This window comes from Natator depressus, chromosome 2 (genome assembly GCF_965152275.1).
Source record: "Natator depressus isolate rNatDep1 chromosome 2, rNatDep2.hap1, whole genome shotgun sequence".
Classification (NCBI taxonomy): domain Eukaryota; kingdom Metazoa; phylum Chordata; order Testudines; family Cheloniidae; genus Natator; species Natator depressus.
Genome location: NC_134235.1, coordinates 202,834,727 through 202,856,724, shown reverse-complemented (window position 1 = coordinate 202,856,724; position 21,998 = coordinate 202,834,727). Strand labels below are relative to the sequence as shown.

At 44.6% G+C, this 21,998-nt stretch overlaps 1 long non-coding RNA gene across 1 annotated transcript in view; it reads right to left on the bottom strand.

The window, feature by feature from the left end:
* Window positions 1-1,066: 1,066 nt before the first annotated feature.
* LOC141981696 (uncharacterized) overlaps window positions 1,067-21,998 on the bottom strand; it is a 35,089-nt gene continuing 14,157 nt past the window's right edge. The window contains exon 3 of the long non-coding RNA XR_012637884.1: window positions 1,067-1,152. This is a non-coding gene — a long non-coding RNA (uncharacterized LOC141981696). The remainder of the gene's footprint in view (window positions 1,153-21,998) is intronic.

Sequence of the window (21,998 nt, the reverse complement as noted above, 5' to 3'; positions counted from 1 at the left end):
CAAGAGGAGAGTAGGGAAGAAAGGATCAGTTGTTTGAATTGACAAAAGAAGAAGAGAGGAAACCAGTAAACAAGAGAATGATGTTATCAGAAGGGCAATTGAGGAAGGATGAGTATGTTGTAAAGTTCATGCTCCGTACTGTTTTTGTTACACTCCAGCCACCATTAGACACACACGTTTCATGATTTACCCTATTCAGAAAGGTACTTAATTCCTATAGTTCAGCACAACTTCAGGTAAGAAAGGAATGTATGGGTGAGAGGGCAGCTTTAGATCTCGCACACGAGTCTGATAGCCTATTAATATCTTTTTTGTTTACAAAACTAAATTACAAATTGTCATTTTTATATGTTTATATGTTCCTTTTTGAATCTCAGCTCTGTTACTGTTCTCAAAAGACATTAACTCACATTTATGTCCACACCTGAGTGATAATTCTGGGTATCTCTGGGGAACGTCCAGTACCACATCACTACCTGCCCTTGATGTGAAGCAGTCTTGTCTGCACCTGCTGTGGATCAGCTCCCTGAAAACACCAATCTCTGGCAGCACAACCACTGCCTTCCGGGCCCCTGCTAGCCTCACTCTCTCTGTACAGGTAGCAATAGGTATATACCACTCCTCAGAGTGCTCCCTGCAGTTTCCAGCCCTTTATCCTCTGAATGCTCACAGAATTACCAGGCCAGCTCTTCCCAAAGGAACAGTACACACAAGCTTGCAAGATTCAATACAGGACCATCACTTTAAATATCTCAGTGCTGTGGGATTAAGCATAGTGAAAACAAGAATAAGCTGATTATCAAAAAACAGAGATTCAAGTGACCATGAGTAGGAAACAAATGGTTACATATAAAACAAAATCATAACACACTTTTTAGAAGAGACTAGACTAACCTCACAGCTTAACCTCCTATCTAAAGTTTTCTCACCCAAAGTTCTCTTCAGCATTTTCAACCAAGCTGTGCTGAGACCCCTTTCTCAATGAAGGGGTCCCAGATGTCTTCCCTGCCTCCCAAATATAGTCAAGCAAACCTTTGAACTGCACCCACCAGATAGGGTTCCATCCCCCTGCTGCTTCTCTCGTTCTGTTAGCTTCTTTCTGAAGCACCCACTGTCCTTCAGTTGCATTCATTTCAGACTGGTGATGGAGACCTATTATGAACAAGACAATACTCAATGGACATGTAAACAAGTAGATGGATGTGCATTTCTCATCTGATAGGAAACCTGTTTTTTCACCTTCGCTGGTGACCAAGCTCCCAGAAAGACTTTAATAACATGTTTTCAGCAGGTATACACATAACTCCTTACATAGTGTCTTTGATGCCAGGTGTATCTCCAGCTTTCATTCAACAGCTCACATAACCTTCTTTGGTAAACTGGAATGTATGTATCAGACCCAAGAGATCCCAGTAGCCCCTCTGTACTCCCCTTGCCAGTTGCCATTAAGAGGTTTTTGGATCACTGACACTACATGCTCAGCCTTCCCATCTCTCTGTCAATAAAAACTCTTTGTGACTTTATCCAACCTTTGCAAAAATACCCAGCCCCTCACCTCAGTTTCCTTTCCTGAGTCCCCAAATAAACTCCACATGTGGGGGTGGGGGCAGTGTTCCAGTGAATCACGACAGCCCTCTTTAGGGTCCAATTGATTAACTTAAAGTTCAAAACTAAAAGTCTTTCCTCCAGTCTTCAGCTGGGCACAGCCCAGATTCCCCTAGTTTGGTCAGAGGCCTTCATGGCTTAGCAGGCTACTCCCAGCCCTTCCTAACTGAAGCAATTCCCCTGGTCTCAGAGACTTCCCTGTAAGAACCTCACTCACTCACTGCAGTTTTACTACAACTTCCTGCACAGCCCCACACCTTACTGCAGCTACCGTCTGTTCTTTGTAGGAAATTACCTGATTCCCCTCAGCGGGGCTCATTCTTTAACCAGGGGATTGGCTTATCCCCAGGCTCTGTAGCCCAAGGCAAGCCACCCTGTTACATACCCTCTTTCTTTAGCGAAGGAAGCATCTGATTTGGAAACATGTCTGGAAAATAAGTCAACAGCAGTGCTTTTCATACCATAAAGTTTTCATACCATTTTACTCTGCTGGATGTAAGGACTTAATCAAATAAGAATCGAATAATATTTATGTATTTGTATTGCATTACCCCCTAGGGACATCAATCAAGATACTACACAGTTTAGAATCTGAATAGAATAGAATCAAGGATCAGGGCCGCACCGTGGGAGGCACCACACAGAGACGTTCAGTCAAAAGATCGTCCTTGTCTCAAATAGCTCATAATCTAGATTGTGCATTTAATAGTAGTCATGTATTGTAGATTATGATGGATGCCCAGGAAACCACTTCACAAGTGAGTCTTCCTGCAAGCTATCATCAAATATCAGCATTATCATTTATTTATACAGATCTCACAAGTATGTTAGGCATTTGAGTGCACAATGTGCAGAAACAGAGAGGATACAAAAAAGTTTTCAAATCTGACATTACCAGGAGCCATCCGTTCATTTTATCATGAGCCGCAATTCCTCTTTGTCTCTTGGCCCTGAAAACTGCAAGATCTTGCCAGATACTACTTTGAAGGTAGTGAGTAAGAAATAATAAGTCAATTCAAAAGCATAAGTCAAATCAAAAGCAACTCTTCTATAGGGGGTTTCCCAGTTTTTCAACTGAGACAAACATGCATGAGTCCAAAACATTCCATTTGCTGTAGAAAAATTAGAAATGGTTGTGTCCATAGATCATCGTTCTGCAAACCCATCCACCAAGGCTGCATTTTTCTGACACAACATTAAGATATTTTATCAAGGTTTTTGGTTGGTTGTAAAACAAGCTAGAGCAACAGAAGTCTTTCATCTTTAAGCCAAGACATCCCGCTGATACTGTAATTGATAGTTCACTCACCTATATCATTTGTTTTTATTCATGTAGCAGCATAGCACAGTTTACAGAAAGTCGATTGCTGACAATAACACACATCAGCTAGTTTAAAAGATTTTATTTGTTACAGTGTGTCACTTCACTACTTTTGCTGAATTTGAATTACTGTATTATAAAAAACTTGACTGACCCACCAATCACCGCCCACACACAAACATGCCCTGGGGTGAATTAAAACTTCACTGGCTAAAATATTTTGTGATGTGATTCAGCTGCCATCAGTGGAGTTAAACCAGAGATGAATGTAACTGATTTATTTCAATTTTATAAATTCCTAATACAGGTGTATCATGGTCAGTGAAATTGAAGTCAGAGGGCCAATGTTTCCGGGGGGACTGTTGTTGAGGTGACAGCAGTGGAACAGGGAGTTAGGCTGGAAGTAGCTCAGTAGTTTGGACAGAGCAGTCCACAGGGCCAGGCAGGGTTGCCAGGTGTCCAGTTTTCGACCGAAACACCCAGTCAAAAAGGGACACTGGCAGCTCTCATCAGCACCACTGACTGGGCCGTTAAAAGTGTGGTTGGCAGCACAGTAGGGCTAAAGCAGGCTCCCTGCCTGCCCTGGCTCTGTGCGGCTCCCGGAAGTGGCCGGCATGTCCCTGCAGCCCCTAGGTGCAGGGGCAATCAGGGAAGCTCCGCACCCTGCCCCACCCCAGGTGCTGCCCCCGTAGCTCCCATTGGCTGGGAACCGTACCCCAACACCCACTCCTGTAGCCCAACCCTCTGCCCCAGCCCTGAGCCCCCTCCTACAGTACACACCAAACCCCTCATCCCCTGCCCCACCCCAGAGCCCACACCCCCAGCCGGAGCCCTCACCCCCTCCCGCACCCCGGCACAAGCCCAGTGAAAATGAGTGAGGGTGGGGGAGAGTGAGCCACGGAGGGAGAGAGCTGGGCCTTGGAGAAGGGGTGGGGCAGGGGCAGGGCCTTGAGGCAGGGACGGGGCAAGGGTGTTCAGTTTTGTGCGATTAGAAAGTTGGCAACCCTATCCCCAGGGTTTAATAAAGTTCTATTTGTTCAACTTTAACCTGCATTCAGCTTCACACTTTGTGAATGAAACATGGTGGCAGCGTGTGGTAACTTGTAATGGCTGGCAATACACTGTTCATAACCCCCAGGGAGAAAGCAATGCACAGGCACTGGCCTTTTGCTCGCAGATATCAAAGTGTAGGGCAGGGAGTTGTGCAGCCTTAAAATCCTGGTCAGGAGGGAGAGAGACCCAGTGTCTACCCAAGAGAGGTGATGTCTAGGAGCTGGAAACCTTAAGTGGGTGCCCTTGAGGGACCATGGAGCATAGTATGGGAACTAGAGGTGTGGGGGGTGCTGCAGCACCCTCTGGTTTTACACAGGGCTTCGGCTGACGGCCCTGCACCCAGGCTCTGCTCCTCCTGACCCCGCACTCGGCATCCCGGCTGCCAGCCCCACACCCGGGGCTCCGCTCCCAGCCCCACATGCAAGTCCCAGCTGCCAGCCCCACACCCAGGGCTCCGCTTTTTGCCTTGGAAGAATTCAAGGAATTTGCATGCAAACAGGAGTTTGACCACCACACCTCCTCCCTGGCATACCCACAGAGTAATGGTAAATTGGAATCAGCTGTGAAAACAGCTAAGAGGCTGTTGCACAAAGCTGTTTCTGCTGGTTCAGACCTCTTGTTAGCATTTTTGGCACACAGGAACACCCCTTCACAGGGGTGCCAAAACAGTCCAGCACAGGCACTCATGGGACAAAGGACCAAAATCCTGATAGCAGTGATGCCTGTTGCAGCCAGAGGGATGGAGATGGCAAACAATCTGAGAAAGCAGGCACTAGAGTACAACAGGTCAGTCTACTGGCCCTGGAGACAGGCACTCCTGTGAGGAACCAGCCATTAGAAATACCAGGAGTGGACTAAAGGAGTCATGGGGGGTGTAGTGGCACCCAAGGTGACTACACAAGAGATACAAGTGAGCTAAAGGAGCAGAAGCCACTTACAAGCTAGCAGACATGGTACTCAGAGAGAGCCTACAGAGATCACCAGAGAATGGAGAGACAGAAAACCATTCAGAGGCCAACCCCGCAGGGAGGGAGGAAACGCCACAGAGAGAGTTTGCTAGACTGGAGACAGGTGACAGGGAGAAAGATAGGTCACTCCCTAGTTTGGTCTCTTCAACAGGCAATCACACCATCTCAAAGACTATGTAAACAGCTGATTCTGTGGTAAAGACAAGACTCCAACTCGGCTACATAATAGCAACCTCTGGCCAAAGGGATACAAGGTGGGGGTTTGGGCATCAATTTATTTGTTTTTAATGCTTATATTAATATATTTGTAAGATTGGGAAGATGTATCATGATCAGTGGAACTAGAGTCACAGGGCCAATGTTCTCCGGAGGGACTATTATTGGGGGCAAACCAGTGGAACAGGGCACATAGGGAGTTAGGCTGGAAGCAACTCAGGGATTACCATACATCTGTATTTTCCCGGATATGTCCGGCTTTTTGGTTCTTAAATTGCCATCTGGGAGGAATTTTTAAATATCTAAAAACATCTGGGATTTTGCCATTATTATTTTTCCCCAAAGAAGAGTTGATCATTCAAGAAAGAGAGTGAATGTTGATTATTCGAGAAAGAAAGTGAATGTTGATCATTTTAGAGAGTGCCTGCTTTTCCCCCCTAGCTCCCAGCGCTGGCGCTGCTAAACAGTTGTTTTGCACGGCGGGGAGGAGGGGGAACGCGGCACACTCAGAGGAGGAGGTGGGGCGGGGATTTGGGGAAGGGGTCCAATGGGGCAGGGAGGGGGCAGAGTTGGGGTGGGGACTTTGGGGAAGGGGTTGGAATGGGGGCAGGGAAGGGGCGGGGAAGGGGTGGAGTTGAGGCGGGGCCGGGAGGGAGGGGGTGCGAGCAAATTCCCCTTTCCCCCCCCTTTCCCCCCCCCGTGGAGTGTCCTCGTTTTTGAATGTTCAAATATGGTAACCCTAAGCAACTCAGTCACATGAACAGAGCAGTCCACAGGGCTTAGTAAAGTTCCAGCATTATACTTTATGAATGAAACAACAGGGAGGGAATGAGTAAAGATTTGGGAGCTTTTTTCACCGGTATCAAAGGAATTGACTGGTGCTGTGAAAGCGACAAACTTGGGTCCAGAGGAGGGCAGGTAAATAGCTTCTTGCTGCACAAGAGCCCCCTTCTGGCTGATCCATGGAGAAGTATTATTCACCTCAGAAATGTTATATGGCCAACATTTTCAACATGGCTTCTAATTTGAGGAGCCTCAGATTTTGGGTGCTCATTAGGCTCAAGATGACTCAAGTTGGACTCACAAAACTAGTGGATACTTGAAAATGTTGGCCTACATAAACAACTAGAGGCTTGCTATGGAGTATGGACAAAAGAAAGCTAGTCTTTAAAATAGGGGATTCAGAACAATAGGCCAGTGTTCCTTGAGACTCAACATTTTAACTAGGAGCAAGCATAGTAAGGGAGATAAGCTTATATATCTGGTGGGAAGGCACAACACACAAAAGGAGGAAGGAAGGAATATTATGAAGAAGAAAGGCCAGTTGTGGTAGCAGACTGTGTAACACTGCAAGAGGCAATGTTGTTTAGTGGTTAAAACACACAAATGTGTCTGAACTCTGCTCCTGATTTTCTCACTGACTTACTGTAAGATCTTGGGCATATCACTTAACCTCCCTGTAGCGTAGTTTGGCCATCAGTAAAATTCAAATACTTTTTGTCAAAAATACTTGTTCTCATTGAATATTAAATTCATGTCAACATGTAAACGTGTTTTTGAGATAGCTGAATGCAAAATGTGTCTTATTTTTAAGGGGAGACTCTTTTTTTTAATCATGCTGCATAACTCAAAAGGGCTGACCAGAGGCCAAGTTACTGTAAAGACTCTATGGACAAATTAAATTCTATCAAAAGTAGGTTCCATCATGACACATCAGAGGTAACAATATCAGAAGACATTTTAAAAAAATCAGATCCGTTGGAGGTTAAAATTCAGCCAGTTCAGAAGCTCCATAAACAAACTTAGAACCTAATTCTGCACTGGGATTCACTACACTGCACACTTCTTTTGTTGGCATGTAGTGTACATACCCATGTAACCCCTCTAGCACGGGTATAAAGAGCAATGTAGATGGTAAAGCACGACTTAGGTGAGCAGAGTAAAGCCACACCTGAAGGGTGTGGGCATGTAGTTGAATACATACCCTACATGGCTTTCTACTTGCCCAAGCGAGGCTTTCCCGTCCATACTGTTATTTATAGCAGTGTAGTAACCTGCTGCCTCCCCGCTGCTGGAGTCTTTCCCTGAAAAAGACTCCGGCAACAGGAAAAGGCTTTAGCGCAGGGAAAGGCCCTGGCAGTGGAGAAAATCTCCAAGAGTGGACAAAGGCTTTGGCAGAGGAAGGTAGCGGGGGAAGGCTCAGCCTCTGCTTCCCCACTGTCAGAGCCTTTCCTTGCCCCAGTGAAAGGCACCAGCAATGGGGAGCTGCTGAAGCCTTTCCCCCACTGCCTCACCTCTGCCAGAGCCTTTCACTGAGGGACACAGTGTGCTTTCCACTGCGATATGTAGCTACACATATACTACACACCACCGAAAGTTGTGCGCGGTGTAGATGTAGCCTTACTGTCCTACTGACTTCACGCAGGCCCTGGAGTCCACACTAGTGACTCTGACTCTTTTATATTCAAAGTTCAGTTACATATTAAAAGGCAGGCAAGTGATTGGAACGTGACTGGATGAAGAAGAACACAAAGCTCCACGGAGAGAAAAATAAATGAAAAAATTTGTAAAAATCTACAGTGCCTAAGCCAAATATCTTATAACTAGGTTAAAAGAATCCACTTCAAAAGAAGAGATGGAGACTTGAAAACTGTATGGAAAAGTCCTATAGAATTCAATAGGATGGAAGATAATAGGGTTCTGGAGAAACTAAACAGAATTCTATATGCTTGACTTTAAAAGGGCTATACAATTTAGTACAGAATTGTCTCCATGCTATAAAATGTTATAGTCTGGTTTAAACATTCTATAGGAAGCTTCATTCTTTATGACATTCTATAGGGCTTTTCCATAAAGGATAACCCACCAAACTGTAGTCATTTAAGAATTCTGGGATTACAAGTAACAGGAGCAAGAAGCTGTGTGGCAGGTCAAACAGATAGAAAGGGCTAGACCCTTGCAGTTTTGGGAGAGGGGGAAAAAACTACGTTTTTATGTCTCAGCTACATTGACAGTGTTGGCCATATACTGTTCTTTGAGGTGAAGAAAAACACTTCTCCATGGATCAGCCAACAAAGAGCTCTTGTGTAGCGAGACACAATCTGATTGGCTCAGTCCCTTGCCAAAAGGGTTTGCCTCAAAGTAAATACAAAAAAAAAGTGAGCTGTTTGCTCAAACTCTGGAGACACCCCTTAACACAACTGGCTCCTTCCAAGTCTCTCCCCAGTCTTTTGGGAAGACTCCATATACGTCCACCCCAATTTCCTGGCAGACCTTGCCAGAATCCCAGGCTACTGGCCCAGCTACCCTGGGAACTGCAATTCCCAGTAGCCTCTGAGCTAATTTTCTTCCTCACTGCTGAGGGGTAGGGCCCTACCAAATTCACGGCCATGAAAACCACGTCATGAACCGAGAAATCTGGTCTTTTGCTGTGAAATGTGATCTTTTGTGTGCATTTACCCTTTTTACATTTACATCCTCTATTTTAGAGGTATTATTCCTGTAACTGAGTGGTACTGGTCCAGGAGAGTTCTCCTAATCTTCAAAGGGTCAGAACACCTTGCTACAGAGGCAAACTTTTTTTTAATTGACTGTTTGAAAAATTGCCCTATAGAAAGTGGGTCTGTCCTATACCAAGTAGCAGTCATCGACTCATAACATCCCAGTACTGTGATCAGGCAAATATGCAGATGGCATAATGGGGGAAGATTTCTTGAGCTCCATTCCCTCTCTTGAGCACCAGGCCCACTGTTGGTAAATTACTTCCAGATCTGTTGGGATGAAAGGCACTAAATAACATGTTGGTTATTTATTTTCTCTCTGTGTTAGCATTTTCAAAGGCCTAGAGAATGCCAGTGTCGCAGAAGAAATAATGAAAACACAAAAACAACTAAGATTCTTCTCAGGGTCACCATGACCTGCTTACAAAACAAGCACCATCCAATGTAGATTAGCAAGGTATTTCTACATATCTCATTTGGCTCTACTGCTAGAATGCTTGTGTGATAAATGGGAGATATAGAAGTACTTCATGCTCTCCAGAAGGTCCCAGGGTTTCCCCACAGTGACTTCATGCAAAGTGTCTTTATGTCCTTGTTTTATGTTGTGCAGGAGAAATTTTCTTAACAATTGACAGATTGTAGTTCTAACAATCTGGCCAAAATGAACTGAAGGAAGGCAGAGTTTGGTGCTCTGCTATAGTGTAGGGTTATCAGAACGTCTTCATTGGCATAACAGAAATGTTGCTATTCTGATGCATATTTTTTCACCTATTGTGGAATGTTATGCTCTTATCTAACTAATAAAACAGAGCAGAACTTCATTAATCCATACTCCAATGAACTTCATATTTTGTAACCTGCAGAAAAATGTGGCGGTCCCTCTCTCACCCTATAAAGATTTAATAGCAGACACTATTCTAAAGTCTCATCACTAAAATTTAATTATTTTACAAAATATATTATGTGGTACTATATTTACTAGTACATAATGGTCATCACTAAAATGTTGACAGTCATTGTCTGAAAGTAATTAGAGCCACTGCAGTATTACAAAAAGAAAAGGAGTACTTGTGGCACCTTAGAGACTAACCAATTTATTTGAGCATAAGCTTTCATGAGCTACTGCTCACTTCATCGGATGCATACTGTGGAAAATACAGAAGATGTTTTTATACACACAAACCATGAAAAAATGGGTGTTTATCACTACAAAACGTTTTCTCTCCCCCCCCACCCCACTCTCCTGCTGGTAATAGCTTATCTAAAGTGATCACTCTCCTTACAATGTGTATGATAATCAAGGTGGGCCATTTCCAGCACAAATCCAGGTTTTCTCCCCACCCTCCCCAACAACCCACTCTCCTGTTGGTAATAGCTTATCTAAAGTGATCACTCTCCTTACAATGTGTGTGATAATCAAGGTGGGCCATTTCCAGCACAAATCCTGGGAGACAGGCCAGTCCTTGCCTACAGACAGCCCCCCAACCTGAAGTGAATACTCACCAGCAACCACATACCACACAACAGAACCACTAACCCAGGAACCTATCCTTGCAACAAAGCCCGTTGCCAACTGTGCCCACATATCTATTCAGGGGACACTATCACAGGGCCTAATAACATCAGCCACACTATCAGAGGCTCGTTCACCTGCACATCTACCAATGTGATATATGCCATCATGTGCCAGCAATGCCCCTCTGCCATGTACCTTGGTCAAACTGGACAGTCTCTACGTAAAAGAATAAATGGACACAAATCAGATGTCAAGAATTATAACATTCATAAACCAGTCGGAGAACACTTCAATCTCTCTGGTCACGCGATTACAGACATGAAAGTTGCGATATTACAACAGAAAAACTTCAAAACCAGAGTCCAGCGAGAAACTGCTGAATTGGAATTCATTTGCAAATTGGATACAATTAACTTAGGCTTGAATAGAGACTGGGAGTGGCTAAGTCATTATGCAAGGTAACCTATTTCCCCTTGTTTTTTCCTACCCCCCCCCAGACGTTTTTGTTAAACCCTGGATTTGTGCTGGAAATGGCCCACCTTGATTATCACACACATTGTAAGGAGAGTGATCACTTTAGATAAGCTATTACCAACAGGAGAGTGTGTTTGTTGGGGAGGGTGGGGAAAAAACCTGGATTTGTGCTGGAAATGGCCCACCTTGATTATCATACACATTGTAAGGAGAGTGATCACTTTAGATAAGCTATTGCCAGCAGGAGAGTGGGGTGGGGGGGAGAGAAAACCTTTTGTAGTGATAAACACCCATTTTTTCATGGTTTGTGTGTATAAAAACATCTTCTGTATTTTCCACACTATGCATCCGATGAAGTGAGCTGTAGCTCACGAAAGCTTATGCTCAAATAAATTGGCTAGTCTCTAAGGTACCACAAGGACTCCTTTTCTTTTTGCGAATACAGACTAACACGGCTGTTACTCTGAAACCTGCAGCATTACAAGTATTCCCCATACCACTGTGCAAATGCTACTTACTTTACATTTGCAACCACACTGTACTATGAAGTTTTATGAATAATTAAATCCAAAGTACAGTTGGCAAAATAAATGAACAAACAATGTTTTATGATGCATTATCCTTATGGGGTTTTTTGTGTGTGTGTGTTTTAAACGCTGTTTGTTCATTTTTGGCTAATTCACAAAATTCAGGAACTTGTAATAGGTTGTCATTAGTGTAAATTAGTAAAATCGTGCTGGAGTCATTAATCTGAGAAAAAGATGCATAAATGCAAGCTAAGCTGACTCGTTTTGATTTGGCTCTTGCAAACGGCACTGAATTGGGGAACTATATGTTTGAAGTTCTTGGGAGTCAGAAGACACTTAGATACCATGGTGACAGGTGCTGTGTAATAGTCAAGATTGGGGGACCTGCAGCGCTAAGTGCAGCCGCTGACCGAGTTTACAATCTAATCTAAAACAAGGCTCAACAAGAGGCTGTAACAGACAAAAAGGGGAACAGTGATACTAACTAGATAGATACACAACAAAGGAATATAGAGCCTCACATCTAAATTGTAACTTCAAATCCATCTCAGATCAGTAAAGTCCAAAAGCTCTGATCAACCGATTATCATTCACTGGCCTCTCTGATGTGTCTCAGATGCTCACACTGCTGCTGTAGTTTTAGTTCTTTCCTCCTCATCTACAGGATATAGGTTGACAACATTCAGTTTGCTAAACACAAGAGATCAAATTATGATCTAGTACGCTGATACAATCCCACTGAAATAAAAGGGGTTACAGCAAAAGAATTTGGCCATGGTATTGCCAAACAATCCTTAGAAATGTGTATCTATCACAGTGTGGTTATTTCAGATGCACACTAGTTTGGGCTCCAAAATGTTTGCAAGTGTTATTTATCCCACAGCAGAATGCTGAGTCTACAAACTGCTTGGGTGGCACCAAACATTTAATGATAATGGAGGAGTTGGGGTGAGCAAACCACGGAGACCTGCTCACAGTTCATTAGAAATGAAGGTTAGGATAGTCAGGGTTCAGATGGCAGGGATTCTACTGTATTTTGGGCTATGGAATCACCCAATTCTCCATTTCTGCAACAAAAACTTCTGTGCTTTCTCTCAAGCTGCCCTTCGTGTTCACAAGTTGGAAAAGCTCACAGTCAAAATCTGTAAGTCACTATCCTGTCTTCCTTCTAGTCTTTCCTCAAAACTCACCTCTTCTGGAATGCATGGAATGAAGTACAACCTGATAATGGTTAGGCAGGTGAAGAGCAGTTATCATTACTACTGGACAGCTGAGACTTGTGTACATCCAACTATTTGTCACCTCATCTCTCCCACCCCCACTTCTTGTTTCTTCTGTTATGTTGTGTCTCTTAGACTGTACGTTGTTTGGGGAAAGGACTGTCATTTATTATGTGTTTGTACAGTGCCTAGCATAATGGATCCAATGTGGTTGAGGCCTTTAGGTGCTACTCCAACACAAATGTTGTTAATAATAAATAATGCTAATTAATAATAATAAATCATTAATAGGTGAATGCCCATCTTGAAAGAGTGTACATTTAAAATAGCAGAAAGGAAGTGAAATAAAATGGACATGACTCATTTTGTCAGGGATCTAGATTGTTCTTTTTTGGGAGAACCTACTTCAAAAATTTTCATCCACATGTTACAGATGTGGTGTCCAGGCTAGACCTGGACAAAATTTTTTGAACAAAAATTTTTTTCACTGAAAAATGCATACTTGGGTGAACTGAAACATTTTGCTAATTCCTGTAGAATCCGCTGAATTGTTTCAGCTGAAAAAAAATTCAGAACATGGTAAACGTTTCATTTTGTCATTGTTGAAATGAAATGTTTCGTTTTCCGTTCAAAATGTCTTTTCATTTCAAATTGTGCTGCACTTATATTTTTTTAAAAGAGTAAAAAAAAACCACCTAAAATGAAACAAAATATTTTGTTTTGGGTCAAATGAAACATTGTTTTTAGACCAAAATAAATTTTCTTTGACTTTTTCATTTTGCTGAAATATTTTGAAAAAAATGTAATTTAGGGTCAACCTGATCTTTTTTTTTTTTTTTAAATTCAGTCACTGAACCAGAAAATTAGCTATTCGCACAGCTCTTCTCTAGGAACTTGCCAGCTATTTTCAGGATACATCCAATCAGCCACTGACTGTTGTTCGTACTATCCTAGTGCCTAGGAGCCCCAGTCAGAGACCAAGACCCCATTGTGGAAGGCAGCGTACCAACACGGAACAAAAAGATCAATCCTGCCCCAAAGAGTACAAGACTAGGGATAATAGCTGGGTACAGACAGACCAGGGAGAAAAAGAAAACAATGAGATAATATTGGGCAGCATGATGAGGGCAGTGGTCTCAACACTCCAGCAGCCGAACCATTGTCAAGCTTTTTGTAAGCATCATGTCAATGGAAAGTTTTGAGCAGGGATTCGAAGGTGGCTAATGAGGTAAATTAGTGGATGTTTACAGGGAGTAACTCCCAAGTATGAGGGGCAGTATGGGAGAATGTCAAAAGGTGTTTGTTTGAAAATTTAACAAGTAGGCAATGGAGGCTGACTTCATGAGCCAAATAGAGGTCAGCGTCAATGGGTCAATAGCAAATGAAAGTGCGGATTGACCATGAAGGACCTTAGAAGTAAAGACAAGCAGATTATATTTGATGTAATAAAGGGGGAGTCAGTGAAGGGATGTGTCAAGGTTCCTTCCCCACTCTGAACTCTAGGGTACAGATGTGGGGACCTTCTTACCAGCTTAGGTTAAAAACTTCTCCAAGGTACAAACTTTGCCTTGTCCTTGAACCCTATGCTGCCACCACCAAGCGTGTTAAACAAAGAACAGAAAAAGAGCCCACTTGGAGACATCTTCCCCCCAAAATATCCCCCCAGGCCCTACACCCCCTTTCCTGGGGAAGGCTTGATAAAAATCCTCACCAATTTGCATAGGTGAACACAGACCCAAACCCTTGGACCTTAAGAACAATGAAAAAGCAATCAGGATCTTAAAAGAAGAATTTTAATTAAAGAAAAAGTAAAAGAATCACCTCTGTAAAATCAGGATGCTAAATACCTTACAGGGTAATCAGATTCAAAACACAGAGAATCCCTCTAGGCAAAACCTTAAGTTACAAAAAGACACAAAAACAGGAATATACATTCCATTCAGCACAGCTTATTTACCAGCCATTTAAACAAAAGGAAATCTAACGCATTTCTAGCTAGATTACTTACTAACTTAACAGAAGTTCTGAAGAGCATTCCTGACCTGGTCCCAGCAAAAGCATCACACACACAGACCCTTTGTTTCCCCCTCCTCCCCCCCAGCTTTGAAAGTAACTTGTCTCCTCATTGGTCATTTTGGTCAGGTGCCAGTAAGGTTATCCTAGCTTCTTAACCCTTTACAGGTGAAAGGGTTTTGCCTGTGGCCAGGAGGGATTTTATAGTTCTGTATACAGAAAGGTGGTAACCCTTCCCTTTATATTTATGACAGGATGCAAAGAAAGGACTGACATGGTCAAAACGACAGGCTAGGAAAATGACCTTGGCAGAGCATTCTGAAGGGATATGAGTGGGACAAGACTGCATTTGTCAAGTCCAGCGAGAAGGATGTTGCAGTAAGTGAGACATGAAATGATGAGAGTTTGGGGCACTGGAGAAAATACAGACTTTCTTTAAAGTCTCTAAAGCAATGTGTAATTTTTTTTCTAGCAAAGAGATCTCTTGCCATTCTTTTTATATCTGAATATTTCAGATAAATAACCTGTTGCTCATAAGATAGCTCTTGATCACTTAAGTTATCCTTTTTACACTTTTAAATAATCATTATATTTTGCATTTCAATGGGACTTGCTACTTTAGGAGGCCAGTTCTGCCAATGAGACTATTTACAGAGTGAAATGCTACTTAATGCACCAGGTTGTAACGGGACCATGTGATGGAACAGTATTGGGCCAAGAAGGCTCCAATCTTCAGCAGCTGCTGGGCATGCTCTCTATAGAGGACCTGCTTAAAAGGGAATTCTGGCAGCCCAGCACAGGGAAGCATGGAGGAGAGACTGGCTTCAAGAAAGCAGACAGGCTGTAGCCACTGAGGCAGAGCAATTTACAGGGGAAAGACTGGGACTGGGAGTAAGACTAGGCTGGGATCCCACTCCCCCTAAGTGGGGGACAACTGGACTCAGAGAGTGAGCTAAAAAGCATCCCCACCATCCCCTTCAGCTGAAGCCCTGAACTACCGAGATGGTAAGCAGAAGGCTGGACCATGCCCCAAATTGAAGGGAAACAGGGAAGGTAGGAAGCGGCTCAGGGGAGGCTTAGAGAGGCAACCAGAAGGAACTGAGCCACCCCTCCCCTCTCTTCCCTTGGGCCCTGGGCCAGATCTGGTGGATAGGGAGGGCCTGGGTCCCCCACCCTTCCCTCTTCCCCCTGCTTTCTGAGAGATCCTGGACTCTGGAGGGGTGGGGGTGGGGGGCGGGAGTGATGAACTGTGAAGTGGCTGCCAGGCCCCCAGACTGCCTGGAAGAGCCAGAGAGACTGTTTGGCTGCAGCCTGACCAAAAGTCCTGCTGGCCCATAAGCAAAGCCTGCTACAAAGTGGTGGTGAATGTGGGAACTGTATAAAAGATGAGTAAAAGATGGATTTGGACAAGCCATTGAAATGGGTTGTGGAACAACAACAGCAGCAGCAGCAGATCCAGTTACCCTAGTAGCTGGTTGCCCAGCAACACCAGCAGCAACAACTCATCAAGGAATTAACAGCCAAGCAAAGAGACCAACAGCAACATCTTGCGCAGCAGATGGACACACTGTTTCACTCGCAGGTATGCTGGGGAGTTCGGCAGCAGGCAGCTCTAGCCCAGATCTGGACCTGAGTCCTCCGCTGAAGCTAACAAAAATGGCACCAGGGGACAACCTGGAGGCATTCTTGGTAACCTTTGACAGTGTGGCCTCATTGGCTTGCTAGCCTGCAGAGAGCTAGTGCCCTACTTGACAGAAGTGGCCCAGATTGTGTACTGGGGTCTCGATGTGATAGCTGCACCCTCGACTGAAGGTGGCCATCCTAGACATGTTTTGATATTTCCACCGAGACGTACCACAAGCAATTGGGGGGGCGGGGGAGAAAAGGTTCACACCCAGGACATGACCACAGGTTGTGGCCCAGTGCCTAAGAGAACATTGCTTGTGGTGGCTCCAGCCCAGCAAAAGTTGGGAGCCCAAGTAGCCAAAAGAATTGTCCTAGAACAGTTCACACAGATTCTCTCAGCTGGAGGATGGGAATGGGTGATGTAACACTCTCCTGAAATCCTCTCTGAGGTCATAACCTTGGTGGAGAAATACCAGTTCCTCACAAGGCCCAGAGCAGAAACCTTTCGGGCCAGTCCAGTCCCACCTCAACTAATCCAGGCAACAGAAGGGACAGCAAGAAAAGGGTGGGCCAGAAGGACCAGGCGATCTCGGCCTAGCAAGGATGTGGGGGAGGCAGATCAAGAATGGCAGGTGGGCATGAGCCTCCATCAGGACCAGGACTTAAGAAGTGAAGGGAACCAAAGGGCAAGATCCTCCCTGAGGCCAACAGAAGCAGCAGGAGACTAGATGGGGCCTGTGACACCCTGGCACCCCAATATTCACCACTGTCATGTAATTAGGATGTGTTTTGTACAAAGTATGCCTTGTGAGATATCATTCTAAACATCTTGATCTGCTAGACATTAATATCTCATTGGATGGTATGTGTTATCGTAGCATGTGAAGTTATGGAGTTTGGCTATGTATGTGATACTGAAACATGTTGTGAGGTTGAAAACACCCACAAGCGGCCTTTCAGGTACAACAGTAAAAAGGCCAAACAATGTTAATGGCTCATTGAGGAAATTCACACAAGCCCAAGGATTACCCCATGAACTGTGTACAACAGAAACCTCTCAGAGATAGCACCATACAATGGGAAATGTTTGATCCAGCAAAAGAGCTTTCCAGCAAGTGGGAAGAAGATATAAAAGAGGGACAATGACATCATGGGTGGATCTCACTCCCCCTACAACAACACACCTGGAAACACCAGAGGAACAAAGACTGAACTGTGGGAAGTGATGGTCCCAAGCTAGAGGGATTTTTAGCTTGCGTATGAAAACATGAAAAACCCAAGTTGCAGAGCCAAGACTGCTTTTGCCTTAAGAATCTGCCAGCCTGTTTATCACTCAGGATGAGGATTTGCTAAGTCATATCCTACCTATCTAGTGTGTTAAGCTCAGTTTGTGGTTTTGTTTTTTACTAGGTAATCAGCTTTGATCTGTTTGCTATCATTAAGGCTACGGTTTAGGCATGAGTATTTTTAGTAAAAGTCACGGACAAGTTGTGACATTATTAATATGAACTGGGACAGTATAGATCATTGTTGCAACCACTGTTATATATTTGCAGCAAATATTATACAAAGGTTGTCACGTAAGGTGTCTAAGGAAAGGTTATGATTTGCTGATTATGATTATACTATCTGTATGGTTGTATCATTTTTGTAGTTGAAGTTATGAATATTGGCTATGTATTTGTATATCAATGTGTTTTGATTCTAAGTAGCCTTAGTAAAGCATTTGGTCAGCTTCTTGAGAAAGGAATTTGCAAATTAAGTGTCCAATCAAGAAACACTTAACTGACAATGGACCTTAGGAGACTCCAATCCACATAAGAAGTCTTCCTGGGAACGTTTAAGATAGCATGTGAGCAATGGCTGCCTCCTGTAAAGAACTGAGTCATGCATGGACATGTGACTTGCCCATGTGACTCCAAACTTCATTTTGCTGTAATTTTCCACAGTAAGAACAAAGAGGTGTCCTTACACCTGGAAGAGACTATAAAAGGTAGCTGCCTCATCTCCACCTTGTCTTGAATTCTGCTTCTTTCCTCTGGATGGACTTCGCTACAGACTGAAGCTCTGAAAAAAGGACTAAATGACCCATCCCAGCTGTGGATGTACTCCAGAGACTTGATTTGAACCTGCAGCTTATTCCATCACTGCTACAAGCCTGAACCAAGAACTTTGCCATTACTGTATGTAATTGATTCCATGTAACTAATTCTAGCTCTCATCTGTATCTTTTTCCTTTTATGAATAAACCTTTAGATTTTAGATTCTAAGGATAGGCAACAGCGTGATTTGTGGGTAAGATCTGATTTGTATATTGATCTGGGTCTGGGGCTTGGTCCTTTGGGATAGGGAGAACCTTTTTTCCTTCATGGGGGTGTTGGTTTTCATAACCATTCATCCCCATAACGAGTGGCACTGGTGGAGATACTGGAAAACTGGAGCGTCTAAGGGAATTGCTTATGTGACTTGTGGTTAGCCAGTGGGGTAAAACTTAAGTCTTCTCTGTCTGGTTTGGTTTGCCTTGGTGTGCAAAGGAACCCCAGCCTTGGGCTGTAACTGCCCTGCTTTAAGCAATTTGTCCTCAATTGACACTCTCAGTTGGGTCCCACCAAGGCCAGCCTGGTTACACAAGTCATAGGCAATAACCAAAAAGTCATGGCCAATGACTTGTCCATCACTTTTACTAAAAATACCCCTAACTAAATCTTTGGTGCTGTGTGGGGGAGGTTGCTCCAGCGGAGCTGCTGCTGGGGGTGGGTGTGCTCTGGTGGTTGCTGATACTTCTGGAGGTGGGGGTGACCCAGGGCCCTGTCACCATCGCCACTGCTCTAGGCAGGGGGCAGCCCATGGCCCCGCCGCCACCACTGCTGCTCCGGGACCAGTTGCCTGGGGCCACCAGAGCAGCGGCGGGTGGGGGCTGGCAGAACCATGATGAAGGATCTGTGTGGCAGTAGCCCTAAATCTGGCATATCTGGTAATAATTGGGCGAGACTGGTGGTTTTCTTAGAGACCTGATGCAGTCTGAGAATGAGGAGACCCTGCATGTGACTGACAGTGACACTGGAAACAAGGAGACAGCGGAGCCACAAGCCTTAGCAGGCGAAGGCAAGGAGGAAGACCCAGGACAAGGAGCATGGGGCCCCCCCCGCAGATGGCACCTTGGCTGTAATGGGACAGACTTTCCCCAAGGGGGACAAACAGAAGAAATTAAGTGAGCCGGCAGTGACCAATATATTTTTGGACAACATGGATTTTGTTGCAGAACAAAAAAATGACTCAACATTGGGATGAACCTATGAACAGCTCACCTGGGTCAATGGTGAGGTGGTAGAACTTTGATTCCAGAAACAATGGCCTCACTTCAAGCTAGAGAAAATATAGAGAACAGAGAAGGACCACCAGACAGGAGATGTTAAAATGCAATTGCTTGTTCCAAAGAAGTACCTCAGGGAAATACTATGTCTGGCACGTCACCCTGTGGGGGACACCTTAGTTAGGAGAAAATTCTAAACCAGGTGACATTTTGTCCACCAGGAGGTACAAGAGTACAGTGCCTCCTGTCCAGAATTCCAGTGGGCAAGTCAAGGGAAGGTAACCTGGACCCCACTGATACCCCTCCCTGTGGTAAGGGATTACATTTGAGGGGATCAACCTGGACATAGTGGGCCCATTGGAAAAGAGTGCAACTGGATTCCAGCACAGACTAGTCCTATTATTCTATGCCACACGGTACCCCGAGATGATTCCACTACACTCCAGAAAGGCAAAAACCCTTGCCCTGGAGCTCATGAAAGTGTTTGCCCAGGTGGGGTTCCCTGGGGAAATAATCATAGATCAGGGCACCAACTTTATGTCCCATCTTATGAGGGAATGGTGTAGCTTGTTGATGCTAAAAGCTGTAAGAACATCAGTGTACCACTCCCAATTCTATGGTCTGGCAAAGAAATTAAAGTAGGCTGAAGAATTTTGTAGCTTTGGAAGCCTGCCCCTGGGACCAATTACTTCCACCACTCCTGTTCCCCATCCATGCAGTCTGTCAGGCATCGACAGGGTTCTCCCCATTCAAATTACTATACAGGAGACAGCTGAGGGGAGTAGTAGACCTCCTTTGGGAGACATGGGAGGAACTAAATTCAAAGCTATGAACTCAGAACACTGTGTGCTATAACTAAGAGAGAAGTCAAAGGCAGTAGGAGAGTTTGTGAGAGAAAATCTACCCAAGGCACAATGGGGCAAGTGCAAGTGTACAATAAGGGAACCCATGTCCAGGAGTTCCAACTGAGGGACTGGATGTTACTCCTGCTCCCCACCTTGGAATCAAAATTTTGCTTAGATGGCAAAGCCCCTTTGAAGTGATCTGATGAATTGGGGCAGTAAATTATGAGGTTCATCAACCCAGCAAAAGGAAAGACATTAAGATGCACCATGTCAACCTGCTAAAGGCCTGGAAATATTGAGAAGGGCTTCTGCTAATGCCATATCCTCCAGAACCAGAACGCAGGCCTCAGGCTTCCATAGCTCCCAGCTCTGAATAAGTCCTGGTCGGAGAAGACCCTGCAGATGTAGCAAAAGTGGCAGATCCAAAAATTTGCCCAGTCCTTCTTGGCAGTCTTTTCCATAGTTGCAGAACAAACTCATCTAGTGTTCTATCACATAAAGACTGAAACAGGGAAAAAGGTAAGCAAGAAGTTTTGGCCATTGCCGAGGCACATATGGGAAACAGTATAGAATTAACTGCAAGCTATATTAGACCTCAGGGTAGTCGAGGAGTCACATTGTGAGTGCCAAAGCCCTATAGTGTTGGTACCTAAACAGTGCAGGTTGACCAGATTCTTCAGAGACTTCCAGAAGGTCAGTGGGGTATCCAGATTGGAGGCCTACCTGATGCTGAGGGCTGACAAATTGTTAGAGAAGTTAGGGGCCGCCAAGTATATCTCCACCCTTGACCTAACCAGGGGTCACTGGCAGATCCCCTTGATTCTGGAGTCCTGAGAAAAGACAGCTTTCTACATTCTGTTTGGCCTGTACCAATTCCAGACAATACTGTTTGCCCTACATGGAGCAACAGCCACCTTCCAAAGGTTGATGGACAAGGTGCTTCAGCCTCATGGTCAGGATGCAGCTGTGTGCATCGATGATATCGTTATCTACAGCAAGTCCTGGAATGAGCATTTAAAACATGTTGCAACAGTCCTGCAGGCCCTCCAGAAGTACTGGACTTACAACTAATCCTGCCAAGTGCCGCCTGGCTAATTGAGAGGTGATGTAGCTGGGGTATGCAGTGGGGAGGGGGCGCCTATGCCCCTTTGTGGTAGGACAGGTCCAAGCTCTGGTGGAATGTCCTGCACGCACCACAAAGACTGTCCATACCAGGACAGTCCAGTGGTCTCTGGACTGCACCACAGCTTTCAAAAAATTAAAAGATCAACTGACTTGGGAGCCCATCCTGTTCCACCCTGATTTTCTAAACCTTCCATCCTGCAGATGCCTCCGATATCAGCCTTGGAGCCATGATTTTCCAAGAGGTGGAGGGAGAAGAACACCCAATCCTTTACTTCAGCTGGAAATTGTTCCCCTGGGAAGTGGCATACTCAGTGATAAAGAAGGATTCCTTGGCAGTAAAATGGGCGCTTGAAGCAGTCTGCTCTTACTTATGGGGCCAGCCATTCCATCTCATGACGGATCATGCAGCTCTTCAGTGGCAGAACACCACAAAAGACCATAACTTGAGGATTATGCTCTCATACCTCTCACTGTACCTGTACAAGTTTGAGCTACTGCATTGAGTGGGATGTGACCACGAGAACATGGACTTCTTTTTGCGGGACAGAGGAGACCTATCCATACAGGCCGACCCTGCAGCACTGAGCCTGAGAGGATAGGTGTGTGATGCAGCTTACAAACCCCACACTATGGAAAAAAGGAGTGGTGGAACAGTATATGGCCAAAAAGGCACTGC